This window comes from Pristis pectinata, chromosome 14 (assembly GCF_009764475.1).
Source record: "Pristis pectinata isolate sPriPec2 chromosome 14, sPriPec2.1.pri, whole genome shotgun sequence".
Classification (NCBI taxonomy): Eukaryota; Metazoa; Chordata; class Chondrichthyes; order Rhinopristiformes; family Pristidae; genus Pristis; species Pristis pectinata.
The window spans coordinates 1262501-1277812 of NC_067418.1; the positions used below are offsets into that span (position 1 = coordinate 1262501).

The 15312-nt window shown below is 53.0% G+C and overlaps 1 protein-coding gene across 4 annotated transcripts in view; it reads left to right on the forward strand.

Moving 5' to 3' along the window:
• Positions 1 to 410: 410 nt before the first annotated feature.
• Positions 411 to 15312, forward strand: part of hrasa (HRas proto-oncogene, GTPase a) — a 35476-nt gene continuing 20574 nt past the window's right edge. Inside the window, exons 1-3 of one of the 4 annotated variants that reach the window (XM_052029026.1) lie at positions 411 to 646; positions 13549 to 13656; positions 14904 to 15108. The gene's annotated coding sequence lies outside the window, so the exon portion shown is untranslated. The remainder of the gene's footprint in view (positions 647 to 13548; positions 13657 to 14903; positions 15109 to 15312) is intronic. The other 3 variants (XM_052029030.1, XM_052029027.1, XM_052029028.1) reach the window with 3 other exon arrangements.

Genomic DNA, 15312 nt, shown 5'->3' on the forward strand with positions numbered 1-15312 from the left:
CATTGCGAGTACGGGGCCTCGCAGCCTTTACCATGTAAAGTACACGCGCATGCTCAGCTAAGAAACGTCCTTCCTATTCGCCTGTTCCACTGATTAGACCCAAATTGTCAATAAATAGACAAATGCAGCAAAAACAGTAGAAATTTCCGATTTATTCGTAGGTAAACTAGAAATCTATACCTTACTGGGCAGTTCCTTATTTTCCATTTAACGCTCTCCCAGTCAATTTTTATTCCCGCCCAAACGGTTTAATTGCTGATGGAAAGGGAGACGGACCAATCAGAAGCGGGGGTGGTGTAAATGGGGCGGGGCCGTTGTGGGACGGCCGAGCCAATGGAGACGGAGCGAGCAAGTTAGGTTGAGGGCGGGTGGGCGGGGCCCGGCTCTCAGCCTAACTTCACATTGTCCTGGCGGTGCGCCGCTGCCGGCATCTGCAGCAAGTTGTGCGAGTGGCGGCCGGCCGGCTGCAGCAGCCGGGCAGTGCAGTGCAGTGCAGTGCAGTGCAGTGCATTGATGGTCGTTCATGCTCAGATCCTGCTGTTGCACCCAGTAATTGCTGCAACCAGTCAGGATCCACACGCCCGGCTCTGCCCAGCGTTGCTATGTTTTATTTTTTGATCTGCTTCTGATTGCGGCTTTTCCTCTGGTAAGTGAAGGCAGCACCGGGTGACGCCCCGGCGCTGGAAAATAAAACCATTCCCCTGCACGCTCGGGGACCACTCTCTGCAAATGTGCACATTTGCAATGCATGCAAATCCGTTTGCAATGTCCTGTAAATTTATCATGACAATTGCATTTAACGTGTGTTATTTGTTGCGCGGCGGAGCGATGTTTAGAAATAGCCTTTTAATTAACAAATATTCAGCTTTCGGGGAAAAAAGTTTTAAGGATGAGGCTAGCTCTGCTTTTGTTACTGCTGTGTCGGTGTTTCTTTAAATGGCAGGGAGCTGCGGCCTGGTTTTGTTTATAATTTGGGAAATGGGCAGAGTCACTGAGCTGCAAACCGGAGAGTAAATAACATCAATATTCAGATAGTGGCTGGGAAACGCTGCGGGTTCTGCAGGTTCCCAAATCCGAGAAGGTACCTGCTCAGCAGGCTGTTTCCAGCATTGTTTCCATCACGATTTGCAGCGCTGACGGTGCTTGGTTAAATCAGAGAGGAATCTGAAAGCAGGGGGTGAACTGGTAGCAACCTGTCACCCATTGGAGTTGGTGGGAGACGGGGCTGCTGCCTGTAAGGAGGCAGGTGCAGGCATTGTGTTTGCACCCCGCCCGCAGTGCAGGGTGAGGGTCCCACTTGCAGCAGGTAGGGAGGTGTCTGTCCCTGCTGGCTCTCCACCCGGCCACCCACAAACTGTGGTGCAAGGAGCAGGCTGCTGCAGGGACTCAGCGGGTCGGGCAGCGTCTGTGGGGGCGGAGGGTGGTGCATTGGGGGGGGGGGAGGTTCGGACACTGTCTGTGGGTCGGCTGCAGTGTTGTTGATGGGCTGTTGCTTTTCTGGCGCTGGTTTCCCATTTGTCACTTTGGGGTCTTTTCAGACTGAACTTTTCTCCTCGTCAATATTCGACCCTTCGGCCCGACCTATAAAACCTACCCCACCATCAACCTGACCCTTCCCTCCTACACAGCCCTTAACCCTCCATTTTTCTGACATCCATGTGCCTATCCAGGAGTCTCTTAAATGTCCCCATTGTATCAGCCTCTCTCACGACCCCCGGCAGTGTGTTCCAGGCACCCACCACTCTGTGTGTGAAGAACCTACCTCTGACATCTCCCCTGAATGTTCCATCTCTGACCTTAAAGATAAGAGATAAGATATTTTTATTAGTCACATGTACACCAAAGCACACATCTTTTGCGTAGAGTGTTCTGGGGCAGCCCGCAAGTGTTGAGGTATTGGCCATTGCTGCCCTGAGGAAAAGGTGCTGGCTGTCCACTCGATCTATGCCCCTCATAATCTTGTACACCTCTATCAAGTCGCCTCTCATCCTGTGTTGCTCCAAAGAGAAAAGCCCTAGCTTGCTCAATCTATCCTCATAATGTTGTTAATATCAGCATAAAATATATTAACCTAGACATCTCTCAGGCTTGTATTTACTAAGGGGTAGGTGCTGGATGATTGACAGCTGTCAGTATTGGGGCATGGCCTGGTGTGATTGACGGGCATCAGCGTTGATTGACAGTTGTCAGTGTTGATTGACAGCTGTCAGTGTTGCGGCATGGTCTGGTGTGATTGACGGGCATCAGCGTTGATTGACAGTTGTCAGTGTTGATTGACAGCTGTCAGTGTTGCGGCATGGTCTGGTGTGATTGACGGGCATCAGCGTTGATTGACAGTTGTCAGTGTTGATTGACAGCTGTCAGTGTTGCGGCATGGTCTGGTGTGATTGACGGGCATCAGCGTTGATTGACAGTTGTCAGTGTTGCGGCATGGTCTGGTGTGATTGATGGGCATCAGTGTTGATTGACAGCTGTCACTATTGGGGCATGGTCTGGTGTGATTGACAGTTGTCAGTGTTGATTGACAGTTGTCAGTGTTGATTGACAGCTGTCAGTGTTGGGGCATGGTCTGGTGTGATTGATGGGTGTCACTGTTGATTGCCAGCTGCCCGAGCCCAGGGGTTCAGAAATGAGGTCACTGCCCATTAGCCCACCCTTTGGTTTTGCAGGGAAATGATGGGTGTTGATGTTGCTGGAACGTGATGAACTCACTGGTGGTGTAAGGGGGCAAGTCCTGGTCCCGGATTCACTCATCACTGTGTGAGGCAGGGCAGGTTACCCGAGTTACTGCCAGCCACCCCTCCCTGCAGCAACTTACAGGCCAACAGCACTGCCCTCACATTTAATTGGTATCAGACGATACCAGGTGCGTAAGGAGTTGTCGGGGCAGAACTTGGGAGCTACCTAAAGGAGGGGAGAGAATGGGTAGGGAGATTCCAGGCACAGTGTCCTGACCACTGGCTCAGCCACCAGAGGTGTTGGGATGGAAGTCAGGGATGTGCCTGTATCTAAGAAAGGCAGCAAGGACAAGCCAGAAATGACAGGTCGATGAGCCTGACATCAGTGGTGGGAAAGTTACTAGAGGGAGTTCTGAGAGACAGGATCGACCTGCATTTGGAAAGGCAGGCAGATTGGGGACTGTCAGCGTGGCTTTGGTGAGTGGGAAATGGAGTCTCACCAATTTGAGATTTTTAAACAGGTGACCAAAGGGATTGATGAGGACAGGTTGGTGGACATTGTCTACATGGATTTTAGCAAGGCCTTTGACAAGGTAGGCTGGTACAGAAGATTAGATCACGTGGGATCCGGGGTGAGCTGGCCTGTTGGACATAACATTGAGATACCAGAGACTGCAGATGCTGGAATTTGGAGCAACAAACCTGCTGGAGGAGCTCAGTGGGTCAGGCAGCTCTGTGGTGGGGGCAGGGAGGAATTGTCGATGTTTCGGGTCAAAATCCTGCATCAAGACTTGATCTGACCTGAATCTATCCTGATACAGGGTTTTGACACAACATGTGGACAGTTCTTCAGACAGATGCTGCTCGACCTGCTGGGTTCCTCCAGCAGATTGTTTGTGGAAATAAACTTGGCTTGGTGGAAGGAGTCAGGGTGGGAGTGGAGGCTTGTTTCCAGACTGGAGGCCTGTGACCAGTGGTGTGCCGCAGCGATCGGTCCTTCATTGCTCATCGTATATATTGATGATTTGGAAGAGAATATAGTTGGCATGGTTAGTAAGCTTTTGGCAGTGTGGTGGACACTGGAGCAGGTTATCTGAGGTTTCAGCAGGATCTGGATCAACTGGGAAGTGGCAAGGAATGGCAGGTGGCATTTAACTCGGATAATGCAAAGTGTTGCATGTTGGGAAGGTAAACCAGGGCAGGACTTGCACAGTAAACGACAGGGCCCTGGGGAGTGTTGTAGAACAGAGAGACCTGGGGTACAGGTACACAGTTCCCTGAAAGTGGCAACACAGGGAGACAGGGTGGTGAAGAAAGCGTACGGTACGCTTGCCTTGATCGGCCAAGGCATTGAGTACAGGAATTGGGACACCATGTTACAGCTGTGCAAGTCATTGGTGAGGCCACACTTGGAGTATTGTGCGCAGTTCTGATCACCACACTACAGGAAAGATGTCATTAAGCTGGAGAGGGTGCAGAAGATATTCACAGGGATGTTACCAGGACAGGAGGGCTTGAGTTGTAAGGTCAGGCTGGGACTGTTTTCCCTTGAGTGAAGGAGGCTGAGGGGGGCCCTTTATGGAGGTTTATAAAATCATGAGGGGCACAGAAACGGTCAATGATCTGAGTCTTTTCCCCAGGGTAGGGGAGTCTAAAACTAGAGGGCACAGGTTTAAGGTGAGAGGGGAAAGATTTAAAAGGGACCTGAGTAGCAAGTTTTTCACACAGAGGGCAGTGGGTGTGTGGAATGAGTAGCAGAGGTGGGTACAATTACAGTGTTTAAAAGTCATTTGGACAGGTTCATGGATAGGAAAGGCTTGGAGCGATATGGGCTAAATGTGGGCAATGGGACGAGCTTGGATGGGCATCACAGTCAGCATGGAAGAATTGGGCCGAAGGGCCTGTTTCTGTGCTGTGTGACTATGAATATAAAGCCTCTGGGATTAGATGGGTGCAGGGTACTGCGAGGCTGGAGGGAGCTCCACAGGGTGAGGGAGATGGGACCATGGGAGCATTGGAGTCCAGGATGAGAGTTTGAATATGGTGCTGGACTGAAAGCCAAATGACACTGGCTGAGTGGGGCAGGCTCGAGGCCCCACCCGCTGCAGCTGTCAATCCACGCATATCCCCATCAAACACCAGTGTGTGGGGGTGTGATGCTGGCCTGATTCAGCCCTCTGTGCAGCCCAGGACGGCTCACTCCAGCTGAGAGTAGCATGTCTGGCACCATTATGGGAGTCGTAGAGATCTCTGGTCAGGCCGCAGTTCTGGTCACCCCGTCACAGGAAGGATGTGGGGGCTTTGGCGAGGGTGCAGGAGAGGTTCACCAGGACGCTGCCTTGTTTCAAGGGTACATTCTATAAGGAGAGGTTGGACAAACTTGGGTTGTTTTCTCTAGAGCAGCAGAGGCTGAGGGGAGACCTGATAGAGGTTTATAAAGTTATGAGAGGCATAGATAGAGTAGACAGTTTGAACCTTTTCCCTAGGGTTGAAATACTTAATACAAGAAGGCATGCATTTAAGGTGACGGGGGCAAATTCAGAGGAGATGTGCAGATAATGGAGGGATATGGATCATGTGCAGGCAGAAGAGAGTTAGTTTAATTTGGCATTGTGGTCAGCACAAACATTGTGGGGCGAAGGGCCCGTTCCTGTGCTGTACTGTCCTGTGTTCTTTTCACAGCAACAGTTGGCTTGGGTTGGGTTTAATTTTGTAGCCCAGCAGACCCCCAGTGTGGAGTAGATTTGGTTCTGACAGTGGTGTTCACCTTTAACGTGAATGGGATACAAGGGTAATGGTCACACCAGTATTGGCCAAGCCAGGAGGAAGGTTGGTGTTGCCTGTGGTCTGGTAATGTGCCAGAGGAAATTGCATCAAGGCAGGGTTGACAGGGTGTAGAAATGTTGCTTCATTGCTTGTACTCTGCAGAACCTTCTAACAACATTGTGCAACAGTTTCATAGTGAATCCTGTGCCTGGAGTTTTGGATGCACTGTTGATGCCAGTGTCTGGTGAACCAGTATTTACTGGTTCATTAATGCCGAGAAACTTCATGAAGTGATGCAGAACCAAGGTGGGTGGGGGAATCGTGCACAGATCAGCCTCTGAATGGCAGAGCCAGCCGCTGATGACACCCTCCTGTTCCTGGGGAACACACCACAGGAGATGTACACCGGCTTCAGCACGGTGTCTCCTGAGGCTAGCTTCAGACCTGTAATTCGAAGAATTAGGTGGGAAGTTGCTCAACAGATGGGAAAGGAAGTTTGGGTAATTGGGTTCAACCAGTGAATCCCTGGGCTCACTACTAGGCTCACTTCAGTCACTAAAGATCTGCACATTGAGGAGAGACGTATTGGTTTATTACTGTCACAGGTACCGCGATACAATGAAAAGCTTTTGTCTGCGTGCATCTAGTCAGAACATGGCATGTACAAGTACATCGAGGTGTTGAAAAGAAGACGGACTGCAGAATATATTGTCACAGCTACAGAGGAAGGTGCAGTGCAGGTGGACAATAAGGTGCAAGGGCCACAGCAGGGTAAGCTGGGAGATCAAGAGCTCATCCTTTAGCGTATGAGAGGTCCATTCAAGAGTCTGATCACAGTGGGACAGAAGCTGTCCTTGAGCCTGGTGGTACGTGCTTTCTGGCTTTTGTATCTTCCACCCGACAGGAGGGGGGGGAGAAGAGAGAATGTCCGGGGTGGGTGGGGTCTTTGATTATGTTGGCTGCTTTACCAAGGCAGCGGGAAGTGTAGACGGAGTCCATGGAGGGGAGGCTGGTTTGTGTGATGGACTGGGCTGCATTCAGAGAGGATGGGAAGCAGCATGGTCTGGAGAAACCAGTAGTACTGAGTAGAGCCTAACAGCACAAGGAATCTAACCCACACACAATGGAAACACGTTGAAGCATCCAGAGGATGGTCTATCTGCTCTGCCTTCAGATAATTTCATCTAAAGGGCAGTGGAATTTGAGAGTTTACATCTCAGGACAGGGTCATAATATTTAACAACAGCAATAAGTAGGCTGGTTACTGTGGAACACCCAGGGTCCTGTTCAGAGAGGACATTGAGGTCTCAGAGCAGCAGTGAGCAGAAGAGGAGGAGAGACTGGAGCCAGAGGAACAGCAGGGAAGGTTCACTGGAGGTTCCTCAAATGAGGAGGAGTTTGTTAGGATCACAGAAGGTGTTCGTTGGCTGTGGAGTTGGCAATGGAGGGTTGTCACTGGCAGTGAGCAAAGAACTGAGGGTGCCTTTGGCTAGAGCCATGTTGGAGCACAAAATGAGAGTGATTGAGGCAGGGATCATTCACTGTCCACAGGGAAGCGGGATGAGGAGGAGGGGTACTGAGGACAGGGTGCAGGGCCAGAGATGGGAGGTGGGCTCAGTTCCTTGACTGCCCTTACTTTCTCTGATTCTTTAAGGACAATGGGGATGGTCTTCCATTGTCATGGCAGAGAACTGGCTCACACACTGGGCTTGGTGCAGAGAAGACCATCAGAAATTGGAGCAGACGGAGGCCTCCTGTGCTGTGGACCTGGTGTAGAAGTAACACTGTCTACAGTGGGAGGGTGGTTGCATCTCCCGGAGTAATCGCTGCGGTCACTGGGACCACACAACCCACCATCAACATCAGCAGTCTCTTTCACTCCACCAGCACAGGCAGAGTCCATTTGGCCCACCAAGTGTGTGCTAGCTCTTTGAATGAACTCTCCAGTCAGACGCATGCCCTGGCTCGCTGCCTGTGTCTCAGAACATTTACCTCGTTCAGGATTTCTCCCATTCCCTTTGGGAAGTTCCTGATGCTTCCACCACCTCAGGCAGTGTGTCCCAGATCACTGCAGCTCTTGTTGCTGGCTTTGACCAGGGTCTGGGTGGATCCATAGGTTGTCAGTGATGGAGATCTGGAATAACACACTTAAGCCATCGCACCTCTCCATTCAGTGGACTACCGACATTGTAACTGAACATTCAGCCCAGTGTAGATTGTCCCTGCGAAAGGGGGAGGAAGAATACCAACGTCGCATTGGACAAGAGTCCTCGGAGGCACGGCAGCTTCGAGCAGCTATACAGAGGGATATTGGGGTCCAAGTCCATGGCTCCCTGAAAGTGGCTGCACAGGTTGATGGGGCGGTAAAGAAGGCATACGGCAGGCTTGCCTTCATTAGTCGAGGCACTGAGTTCAAGAGTCAGGAAGTTATGCTGCAGCTTTATAAAACTTTAGTTAGGCCGCATCTGGAGTATTGCATTCAGTTCTGGTCGTCCCATTACAGGAAGGACGTGGAGGCTTTGGAGAGGGTGCAGAAGAGGTTCACCAGGATGCTGCCTGGATTGGAGGGTATGAGCTAAGGAGAGGTTGGACAAACTTGGGTTGTTTTCTCTGGAGCAGAGGAGGCTGAGGGGAGACCCGATAGAGGTTTATAAGATTATGAGAGGCACAGATAGAGTGGACAGCTGGTATCTTTCTCCCAGGGTGGAAAGTCTAATGCTGGAGGGCATGCACTTGAGGTGAGAGGAGGAAGTTCAAAGGAGATGTGTGGGACAAGATTTTTACACAGTGGAATGTGCTGCCAGGCGTGGTGGTGGAGGTGGAGGCAGGTACAGTAGGGGTATTTAAGAGGCTCTTAGGCACATGGATGTGAGGGAAATGGTAGGATACGGACATTGTGCAGGCAGAAGGGATTAGTATAGTTAGTCGTTTAATTAGTTTGGCTCAGCATGGTGGGCCAAAGGGCCTGTTCCTGGGCTGTACCACTCCAGGATGGTGTGCGGCTTGGAGAAGATCCAGCAGGCAGTGGTGCTGCCCTTGTCCTTAGTGGGACAGGTGGTGGGCTTGGGAGGTGGTGTCAGGGTAGCCTGGGCGAGTAACCGCAGGGCAATTAAAAACCGTGCCCTCTGTGTTGGAGGGAGTGAAGATTGGCGGGTGGTGGGGGGGGAGGGATGGGGTGGGGGGGGGGAGGGATGGGGTGGGGGGGGAGTGATGGGGTGGGGGGGGGAGGGATGGGGTGCCAATCAATTGGGCTGCTTGATGTCAAGATTCCCGAGTGTTGTTGCAGCTGCACTTTATCCAGGCAAGTGGAAGGACTTGCGTCACACTCCTGGCCTTCTGGGAAGGCTCTGGGGAATGGGTAGGTGGGGCGCTTCCCGTGGGATTCCCAGGCCACTCTCGTAGCCACGATGTACGTCTGGTGGTGATTGGTGGTGTAGAGGATAGGGATGGTGGGGAACTCGGCAATGAACATCAGGGATAGAACGTTAGACCCCCTCTTGCTGGAGATGGCCGTTGCCAGGCACTTCCGTGGCACAAATGTCACCTGCCACTTATCAGCCCAGGCCTGAATGTTGCCCAGGTCTTGCTGTGTACAGGAATTAGGGAATGAAACCTGGTCCAGTCAGCAGTGAACATCGCCACTTCTGCTGTCCTCATGGAGGGAAGGTCATTGATGAAGCAGCTGAAGATGTTTGGCCCAGGACACTGCCCAACCATCATGTGCTGCCCCCTTGTCTGGTTGGAAAGTAACCAACGTGGCCATCTGGCTTGGATACCAAACAGATGTTGATGGTTTGGGCTTGGAGCAGGGGTGAGGTAATCAGTCAGAACCGCTGTTGTTCACTGCTGATTAAATTAATCCAGTTCAGAGAGAGGCCATATCGATTTCCCAGGGTGATGCATGGGTACTGTAGTAATCCATTTCTCACTGCCTGTAGCATAAAGCACTCTCACCAATAGTGGGATCAGCAATCCCAGCAGTGTGAGCTTAACATTTAAAAGATGCACGGCCGTTGGGTTGTCGTGGGGTCAAAGTGATGAGCAGGGAGGAGTGGGGAACGTGGGTTTCACCATTGGCACTGTGTGTTCTGGTTAACTCTGAAGGGGACGGAGAGGCAGGGGAGAGGGTACAAATAGGTTCACGATGTGAGACTAGCAGAGGGCTGGCCCACCAGGAAGGAGAGGACCCAGGGACTGGTGTGGGGACCAGTCTGTCCACAGTTTATGTCGGTGACTTGCACTGAAGATGTGGCTGAATTTGTTGATGACACAGAGGATGGGAGATAGGCTGTGGAGAGGACATCAGGAGCCTTCAGAAGACCAGGGATGGGTTCAGTGTGTGGGGGGAGGGGGGATGATCTGGCAAATGGAGGATCAGGATCATGGGGAGGTGGGGTTGTGAAGTTGTCCATCTCCACCGTGTGCACTGTTTATCAACACCGGCAGCCTGCGTCATTAACCCTCACTGCTTCCTGCACTTACAGAATTGGAAAATTTCATCAACTTTGCTGCCACTTTCAGGCTGTCCCCTCTCTCCACCTCCCCCACCCCCACCCCCTCCCCCCCTCAGTGTGGGGGGCAGATTGGTGACCAATATCCACTGTACAGACACCTACCTCAGCTACACCTCCTCACCCGGCTTCCTGCAAGGACTCCATTCTCCCACTTTCTCCGACTCCGTCACACCGTTGCTCTGACGACATTCTCCGCGTACGGTTGAATTCCTTTCTCCTTCACTGTAGCCTCCCCTCTGCTGTGGTTGTCGGGGCTCTCAGTGGCATCTCCTGTACTTCCTGCAACTCTGCTCTCACCGGACTCTGACCTCACGATATACCTTGTTGTGACCTTGCACCTTATTGCACTGCACTTTCTCTGCAGCTGTGACACTTTACTCTGTACTGTTATTGTTTTTACCTGTACTACATCAATGCACCCTGTACTAACTCAATGTAACTGCACGGTGTAATGAATTGACCTGTGCGATCGGTATGCAAGACAAGTTTTTCACTGTACCTCAGTACAAGTGACAATAATAAACCAATACCAATCTCCTCCCTACGGAACGTGGACAGGGTTCCCCGGTCCTTGCCTCCCACCCCACCATCCTCTACATTCAACGGGTCATCCTTCGCAACCTCAGCCTCCTCCAACGAGCTCGATGCACACCCTCCCCTCCCTCCCCTCCCTCCCCTCCTTAGCATTCCGAGAGGAACTGTTCCCTCCATCACTCCCTAGCCCACTCCTCCATCTCCCCCTCTCACTGCACTCTCCCCAGCAGCTGCAGGAGATACACCGGTCCTTCCCCCTCTTCCCTTCCTTCTGACAGTCCCTCCTAGTGAAGCTGTGATTGACTTGCACCTCCTCCAGTCCAGTGCACTGCGCCCAGCGTTCACAGTGTGATCCCCCCTACACTGGGGAAACCACGTCCACACTGGGTGACCGCTTTGCTGAGCACCTGCCCTCCATCTACAGGTGCCACCCTGAGCTCCCCATCTCCTGTCACGTTATTCCCCCCTTCCTCTCCTCCCCCTCCCTCCCCACCCTGTGTACTGTCAGTGGACCAGTGGCTGGTCTTCTGGGTACCTTCTATTGTGAGTTGCAGTGCCCCCTGCTCACCGTCCTGGGCTGGGCTGGGCTGGTGAACACCCTGGCTCCCAGTCTACCCTCGGAGCCCCCTGAGGGGTGGGGGGGTAACAGAGCTGGGTTTGCGGTGTGGGCACAGGGTGGGGGTTGGTGCACGTGTGTGTGGAAGGTAAACACCCTGAGCTCAGTGGTGGGGGCTCTGCTCTTGCCTTCAGCCTGTGGATGGGTCTGTGGGGAGCCGGTGACAAGGGACAGGGGTTGATCGCCGAGGAGGTGGACACACGGCCCTGCCTCCTCTCACTGCCACCAGCTTCCTTCGGTCCTGAGAACTTCGGAATGGCAGCCTCCGTCGTCCCCACAGGAGCATGGGTCCCAGTGGGAAATTCCAACCCATCCCAGCAATGGGAAAACGTATGGAATTATCTAAGGAGGACGGGAGGTGCAGCAGGGGTTGGGGACTGTTGCCCAGCTGGTGGGATTGGTGAGCTGTCTTCCTGAGAGAATGAGCTCACCAGGTTGGGGTAGAGGAGGCCATTCGGCCCCTCGAACCTGCTCGGGACTCATTAAGATCATGGCTGATGTCCTGTTTCAGTGCCATGACCCAGGACTATCTCCTTCTCCCTCAATTCCCTTAATATCCAGCAATCCACTCCACAGCCCTCGGGCAGAGAAGTTTCTCCTTGTCTCAGTGACGGACCTCTCGTTCCCCTGTGCCCCCCGAGTCCTCCTGTAACCAGCCGTGCAGCCCTGTTGAGAGTTTTCCAGATTTCGGTTAGATCTCCCTTCGTTTCGAACATAGCACAGCACAGGAAGAGGCCCTTCGGCCCATTGTGTTTGCTGACTCCAGAGAATCCAGGCCCAGTGTAGTGGGTCTGTCCATGTTACTGCAAGCCCAGCCCTCCCCGGGACCAGCGTGGGTCTCCAGCCCCACCCTCTGTGACAAGTGCAGTGCAGTCACCAGCAGCCTGCACTGCTGCTGATCCCTGCAGTGAGCTGTCTCTGAGTCGGTAGTCACAAAACCATCAGGCAGACTGGCAGAAAAAGTACCCGCCTGTTGCGGTGTCCGCGCGGGAACCGCCTGTTGTATTCGAGCGGGAGCCGCCTGTTGTCTGGTGGGGTCCTGCTGGTAATGTGGTAGAACATGGAACTGTACAGCACAGGATGCTGTGCCGTCTGTGCCAACCGTGATGCTGATCCAGATCACTCCCATCTGCCTGTACATGGATCAACCCTCTGTTCCCCGCCTGTTCCTGTGTCTGTCTAAATCCCTATTAAACCCCTCCATCGTATCTGCCTCCTCCACCTCCCCTGGCAGCCCGTTCCAGGCACCCACCGCTCTCTGTGTTTATATTTTTTAAAAATACAACTACTTGCCTCATAAATCTTCTTGACGCTTTCCCCTTCTCGCCTGTGGCCGTCAGTGGTTGGTGTACCCATGGGAAGCTCCGGGGCTCTGACCCCTGCCGGGGTTCAGTCTCAGGATGAGGAGGTGGGCGGAGATGAAGGGCAGCTCCATCAGTCAGGAGCGATGGACCTTCGGAGTTCTTGTTCCTTCAGTATGTTCGAGGCTGGATCTGGATGTGAATGGAATCGAGGCAAATGCTGATTGGGCAAGTGGGTATTGAGAGCAGAACAAGTGTGAGGGCCGAAAGGCCACCTCCAGCTGCCTGTTTACACTGGAGTGTGTTGCTGTGGTAGTCGGCCTGATGTGGTCTGGGGTCACGGAGGGCCACAGATTGACCAAGGACATTGGGCTTCCATCCCCCATGATATGTACCGCCAGCTCCAGGGATATTCCAGTGCTTTAGGTGGCCACTTCTACTGAGCCTGATCTTCTACTGAGCCAAGTTTGTTTTGGATGGAAAGGATTCAATTTGCCAAACTGACCTGGTGGAGTGCAGCACTGGGTGATCCACTGACATGGGTGAGAATCAGCACTGGGTCAGGGATCCAGTGATGTGGGTGAGAATCAGCACTGGGTCGGGGATCCAGTGATGCAGGTGAGAATCCAGCACTGGGTCACTGGATTGAGTCCAGGGCTGGCAGTTCTTCTTGTTGACCTCTGATTTAAGAACATTGCAGGGCGCTGTGCTGTGTGTTGTCAGCTCCTGTAGACCCTGAAGATCAGTTCCGTTTCTGTAGCGCTGAGTCCAGGATGTTTCACTGCAGTGTGGTTGGACAGGACCTGCCGGGACTGAGGTAGCAGGGCGGGTAGCCAATGGTGGGCCCCACACTGCAGGTTTAGGGAGTGTTTTCGGTGAGGAGACATCTGGAGGTGGAGTTCTCGAGATCCACTTTCGTGGTTCCAGATGTTGGCGGAGAGCTCGCTGTTTGCAGCCAGCAGTGACCAATTCCCTCAGTGAATGGGACAGGCAGGAGTGTGAATCACAAATGATTAGTGTGGGGCTGAGAGACCCCTTCATGTTCAATACTTCTCATTGAACTGAATTACGATGGTGCCTACAAGTCATGAATCAATGTGGTAATGTTCCAGACACAGTGAAGTTTATTGATTTTCCAGGTCCTTGGGATTTAACTCTCCCCATCCATCTGGATAAAGCAGAGCAGCATCAGGTGTAGTCTGTGGTTCCTCACACGTCCTCGCTTACTGTGTGTGGCATCGTTGAAGGTGTGTCATGTGTTAATTGTTAGTGGAAGCCCCTAGACCCCTGACCCAGTGTGTGTGTGTGTCAGTCAGTGGGAGCCCCTGGACCCAGTGTGTGTGTGTGTCTGTCAGTCAGTGGGAGCCCCTGGACCCTGTGTGTGTGTGTGTGTGTGTGTGTGTGTGTGTGTGTGTGTCAGTCAGTGGGTGCCCCTGTATCCGTGTGTCCCTCTGTACCTATCTTTGGGTGTATGTATCACGTTTCTGACCGTGTGTGTGTATGTCCGCCTGTGTCTGTGTGTGTGCGCGTGTCTCAGTGTGTAATGTGAGTGTTGGCTGTGAGGATGTGGTGTGACAGTGATGCAGACGGGTGGGGAAAGGCCCTGGTCGTGTCCCTCTCCCCTCACTCAGTGTTTGCAGCATTGGAGAGCTCCCCTGGTGGGGAGAGGCAGGGGGGTGGGGGGAGGTGTGGGGATGGTGGGGGGTGGGGGGAGAGAGGCGAGTTGGGTTGGGGGTGAGAGAGGCGGGGGAATCATTGGGGGAGGCGGGTGGATGGTGTGGGGAGGGAGGCGGGGGGATGGTGGGGAGAGGTGGGGGGGGGTTGGGGGGAGAGGCAGGGGGGTGAAGATGGAGCCGTCCTGCAGAGGAAGGGGGAGGATTTATTGACCTGGTGAAGGTGTGGGGAACGAGGGATCCCATTGTGGGTGCTGGGCTCTGTCCAGCACAGGTTCCAATGTGTGTGGTCTGGGGGGGGGGGGGGGGGGGGGGAGTGGGTGGGGAGAGAAACCCCTTCCAGTCAGACCACGGGACCTGATCTGAACGTCGTTCACTGTCTCTGGTACCAGGGATGGAAGATGAAACTTTAAATATCCTCATCTGGTCTGTGTTACAATCCAGACTGAGGTGGAGTTGATTAGTCCCAGGTAGGGTCACCCTTACCCCCACCGCGTGGTCGTTCACCCCCCTGCCCACCCTCCTACCCCTCGCGTGGAGTCGTTCACCCCAACGCCTGTGAAAGAGAGTGGGGCAGTTCATAGCACTCAACCAGATATCGGCTGTGTGAAGGGCTGATGTAAAGAATCGGTCCCACACTGATCCCACTGCCCTGCTCTCTCCCCACAGCCCTGTGTCTGTCCCCACACTGATCCCACTGCCCCGCTCCCTCCCCACAACCCTGTGTCTGTCCCCACACTGATCCCACTGCCCCGCTCTCTTCGTCCAGTTTCAATGATTGGCCCAACCAGTAACAAACAAACGTTGGTCTCCATTTCCAGCCACGCATTCCGGAAGACCATCTGGTGCAACCGCTGGGTATTAATTGATGGAAGACCTGGTGTTGGGGAACGTGATGGATTTTCTGTGCTGCATTAGACGATCGTTTTCCTGTCACTTACTGTAACTGAAAGCTGATCTCCGATCTCCAGTGAACGCTGTCTATCAGCTGAGTCCCGGAGGTTGATACTGATCTGTCCGGTGTAGGTGGGTCCTACCTGCGATCTACCTTTGTACTGTGCTCTCCTTGGGACGTATTGAACCTTCCTTCAGGGGTCATGTTTGGACCATATCCACAGAAAGTTCCCACAAACTCAAGTTTTATTGATTTTAGTTGATAGTGAATTTATCTGTTCTCCCCAGCAGTGCTGGGGATTTCTACATTGGTCCGAGAGTGTGAATGAGTAAACA